We start from the raw sequence: 5,222 nt of genomic DNA, 5'->3' as shown, positions 1-5,222 counted from the left end.
TGGTTATTTCAACCCCTTTCGAGGGGTTAAAATTTTCGAAAAATAGTTGAAAACTCGCATCTGTATTAGTAAACAACCTGTAAAAAATTTGTTATTTGTACCTCGTTCGGTTTTCAAATTACAGCCAATTTTCATAATTTTTTTGGAAACTTTGATGGCCCATATCTCTTCAGGAGTGAACATATTACTAAGGCGATTTTTTGCAGATCGTGTTCTTTTGAAATGTAGATTCACTGGTATCATTTATGCTACTCCATTCAAAAACACCCTGTATAATAGTTATTTACACCATAAAGCAGGTAAGTAAGTATTATTTACCAGTCGAGGACGACTTTGCGCTCGAGCAGAGCGAGGGCTGGCAATAGAGTCCGAGACTGGTAATTTATACTTAACTGCTGCGTGGTGTATGACATTTTATCTGCTCCCACAGTTCTTTATGGTTCATGATATAAAGATTAGGTTTTATTTTTTGACATTTTAATTCATTTTCACATTATTCGGAATCTTGCAAAGTCGCCTTGGTTGTTTGGATTTTGTTGTTTCTAAGGTGTTTATAAAGAAAGCTACATAAAAGTTGAAATTTCGCTGGTTTTGAATTATTATTTCTAAATGAGTGACTTTCAAATAGAAAGTGCTGCAAATGCTGCCTGAAATTTTTATTGCCCGAGAAGTCGAAAGTGCGCTACGGACGAGCATATAGAAATTTCAATGGTGCCAGAACAAAAATACTGGTGTTTCCGAAATGTCATTGCTAGCATATCTCATGGAGAAGTCAAGAACTTTAAAGTCACTATTTTCATAGAGAAGAACGTGATATATCAAAATACCCCAAGCCGAGAGCATTTTCGAAACGTAAGAATGACGGCTATACACTTAAAAAGTCAAACGTTTTTACAAGAGAACAAGTCAACGATTTTGTCATTCAGGCATCCGATAAATCATACCTATTTGCTAATGGAGGTAGTGACAGGTCTTAGGCATTGCAGGAGCATGCCGTTCTGATGAGTTATGCACTTACTTTGGACAACGTCAATTTAAAAAAATTCGATGACATTATTGTAGTTACAATTCCAGATTCTAAAAATGGTATGTCACGTAAGTTTACAATTACTTCTCGTCTGGATTCTGTTTCTCACCTACAAATTTTCAAGAAATATATCAAGATTAGATTGGAAATTAATACTGAAATTTCACGCTTTTTTATGCACTATCAAGCAGGTAGATGTTACAACGAACCAGTCGGCAGGAATACAGCAGAATTGGACAGTTTTTGAAACTAGAACATCCTGAAACATATACAGGTCATTCATTCCGAAGAACATCGTTACTGGCTAAAACAGGAGTTGATGTATTAGCAATCAAAAGACATGGTGGATGAAAATAAGCCACAATTACAAAAAGTTATGTTGCTGACAGTTTAAGTAACAAAAATTAAATCGCCAACAGAATTCTTTATAGTGACACTTCAACTCCAGGTTCTAGTAGTACGTCGCATCATGCTGTTTTAATAGATCAGTCAGATAATATTGATCGGTGCCCGAAATGGACCGGTCAAATCATTTTGAGAAAAAGTGACAATTAGTAAAATGAATGGTACTAAATGTAATAACTGTACAATTACTATAAATATTCATTCATAATAATTAATAAAATGTAATGTTCGTCAAATATTTCTATTTATTTGTTCATAAAATATGCATTTATAATTCGAAATCGCTTTTCTCCCTAGCAACTTCCAATTCTATGGTAAAATCCACTAAAAAATCCTTAAAAACAATTATTAATAGTCTATTTACTATAGTGGGAGCAGATAAAAATAGTTTAGTCCATTAAGTTTATAGTCCATCAAGTTACCTTTGAAACTTTCTAGTTTCATAACAACGCCGCCGTGTTCTTTTGTCTAATAGTGATTATTTTGACGGCACATGTTAAAAATACATTTAGTGTGAATAATTGGGCTTTTTTTCGCGAGTGAAGTCGTATGTTGTAGTATGTGTAGTATGAGTGAAAGAAGAGATTTAAACTACCATATGACAATTAAGATCAAAAGAGATAGAAATAGTAACTACATATCAGATATTCACCAATATTCAGTCGCGAAAAAAAGCCTATTTTCTCGCAAATATGGCACGTTTAAGTGAAACCGAGCGTATTGAAGTTTTAATGATCATAGAATATGGTGATAGAAGACGAAGTTGTGACGAAGTAGTGGATATTTTTCATGAATTATGCAATTCATGAAAAATATCGAGAACATATTTCGAAATCAACCGTTTCAAAAACAATACAGCGTTTTCATAAAACTAAAGGTGTTACCGATCGACGAAAAATTGGAACACCAGTAAGCATTACAGATGAAGAAAATTCTGTGAATGTCATGTGTGGTGGAAAATGCAATAAATTCCACACAATAGAGGTTTTAAATCATAACAGGAGTGTCGATATTCCATTAAAAAAATTTGCAAACGGGAAAAATTACATCCATATAAAATTAATTTGTTACAAGAATTGAGTGAAGACGATTATACTCGTATGATCGTAGAATCGATTTCTGCGATGTTATTATGAATAAATTAAAAGAAAATGTCAACTTTGTCACCCACATATTGTTTTCTGATGAATATATATTTTGTTTAAACGGGTACATAAACCGACACTGTTTACATTCACTACAAAATTTTGTTCAGCGAATTCATTACTATCAGGAGGTAAATGGTGAACATTTTGAACACCTTATAAAATAGAATTCCAAAGATAATATTTGTTGTTTATTATTCTGGCAGGACTATTGTTTTCATAAAATTTAAAATATCCAGAGCATTCATTAAAAAAATATTTTTTTTCGTTTCATACATTTTTATCAGCCCTAAACTTTTGTGCTTTTTCATTTTCTGTAAAAAAAAACTAATAATAAAATTCATCATATCCATATCCTCCACCTTGTGTTATTTTCAAAATAAATATCCATAATTTAGAGCCTTTTTTCTTTTATAAATTTGAGAGTAGTAAAAAGTTACTTTCAAAGTTCGATATCTCGAAAACGGTTAAGTTTAGGTACATGATGTGCTATATGAATTTTGTTTAGAATTTCGAGAATAATTGAAATATGGAATAATATACAGAGTGTCCCATTAAAGAAAAAGCAACTTTGTTTCGTCGTGACTTTTTGACTGATCCTGTATACTTAATTTTTCTTCATTATAATAGATTTTTTAAAACCCTAAAACGTTTCTGTCTTATGATTTTTCGATAGCTATCTTGCTTTAGGAGATAATCCACCGTTTGCATACATATCAGCCCTGCATATAAAATGACAATAAATATAAATATATTTCAAGTAAAACGTCGATTATAATAAACTACAGACAAATGTGCAATATTTCAATATTTTTATTTTCTCCTTGTAATATTTTTAGTATCCTATTCATTTACTGGATTATGATTCTATAAAATTGTAAAATATACTTTGAAAACTTAAGTTTTCCCGCAATTCTGAGAAAAGGGTGCCAATGGTAAAAATATATTGTTACAAATATACTAGCACAATTATTTGTACCGAATCTCATTAAAAAATTGTTTAACCAAATAGAAAATACATTGCCTAAGCAAAAGTTTTTATATCAGCCTAACATAAGTAAATACCAAAAATCCTGTTTTCTGCAATTACTGATAAAATTTACATATTAACGTATATTTTTTTGTATAATAATTGCATACTCGTGCATGCCTAACGAGCAGATATTAAAAGAATGAGTAAACTAATAATTTTGAGATTAAAACATAAGACAAGTAATACATACACATTCAATTTTATGAATTAACGGTATGAGCATTTTAAAAGTAAACCTACCTTTTATATATGGAAGGTGAAAAGTTCAAACACGTAAAAGTGCAATAATATTTACTATCGAGGGTTCACCCGGTTCAGAGTACGCCGCTTACAGATACCTGCGCACAGATCTGCTGAAAACTACTTACTGATCGAGATTTAGCCATCGGCAAAACAGCCGGGCGAAATTTTGTGAATCGACGCTGGGTCTCTCGCGCAGATCCTTTCATAGCACGTCACTGTAACTTGTAGTAAGATTTCAGTTTCGGCGCTTTTATTCATCACCTCCGGGAACTTTCAGTGACCGCACTGGGTACACCAAAATGGGTTTTAAATGTTCGAACGAATTCTTCAGTACGGTATATCTGGTGAAGATAATACCGTTCTTTTAAAAAATAAAATTGCTATATTGCTAAAATATTTTTTTTCGCATTATGACTAATAATATGCTATTTTACTAAATTCAAAATGTCACTTTACTATACAGGGTGTTTCAGGATTACGTCGACAAACTTTAAGGAAATATTCCTCATAAAGAAATAAGAAAAAAATCAAGTATAATTTTTTTCCAGAAACGCTTCATTTTCCAAATATAGGGCATTAACTTCTAAATGAAGAAGGCTATTTAAGCCAAATTTGGCATGGCTCATCTTCTTATAAGATACCATTTTTCCATAGAAGTAGAAGTCCCGCAAGCAACCAGTGGCGGAGTTATGGGGACTCAGACTCATTAAATTATAAAAAAAATAATACGGCCCTAGTGAAAATAAAAAATGATGCTGTTTTTAGATAGAACAGTTTGTTATCGACAAAAAGTGTACATTCACTTTTTTCCTAACTCTTTATAGTTTCATGGCAAAATTGATTTTTCGCAAGGGTGCTTCTGGATTCTGTCGATAAACTTTAGGAAGACGTTCCTCATAAAACCTAAAAAAATATAGTGCCTATTAAAATTGGTCTTAGTCTCGAGTATGTTTGAGTCAAATAAGCATTTTTGTCTCCCCTTCCTTTGGGTTTAATAAATAGTATTAAAATTATTTAGGAGATGCTTCGTTTTTGAGATATAGTGTGTTTTTTTTAGAAAACAAAAATGATGATGAAAACGATATAAATATTTAAGTACCTAACATCTAATGTGACTATGTCGTAATGCGACAACGTAACGACCCTTGCAAAAATTCCTAAAATTTTTCACGCGATTTGTAGTCACTTCATTTACTTGTGTTGTGTACTTTTAAATAAAATAAGATGGCAAACAATACATGAAAATTTATTTGTAAATTGAAACAACCAAAAAATAACGAAAACAAAACGACAACTGAATCAAAAATGAAATGATTTAAAAAATGTTTTGTTCAAAATGGGCGCCTCCGGACTGTAGACAAGCACGACA

At 31.7% G+C, this 5,222-nt stretch overlaps 1 protein-coding gene across 1 annotated transcript in view; it reads right to left on the bottom strand.

Moving 5' to 3' along the window:
- The window catches only part of LOC108912518 (glutathione S-transferase), a 157,435-nt gene extending 153,475 nt beyond the window's left edge, over positions 1-3,960 (bottom strand). Inside the window, exon 1 of the mRNA XM_018717758.2 lies at positions 3,851-3,960. The gene's annotated coding sequence lies outside the window, so the exon portion shown is untranslated. The remainder of the gene's footprint in view (positions 1-3,850) is intronic.
- Between the last annotated feature and the right edge of the window lie 1,262 nt (positions 3,961-5,222).

This window comes from Anoplophora glabripennis, unplaced genomic scaffold, assembly GCF_000390285.2.
Source record: "Anoplophora glabripennis isolate ALB-LARVAE unplaced genomic scaffold, Agla_2.0 scaffold546, whole genome shotgun sequence".
Classification (NCBI taxonomy): domain Eukaryota; kingdom Metazoa; phylum Arthropoda; class Insecta; order Coleoptera; family Cerambycidae; genus Anoplophora; species Anoplophora glabripennis.
The sequence above is the reverse complement of the archived record's forward strand: the minus strand, read 5'-3'. Positions and strand labels throughout refer to the sequence as shown.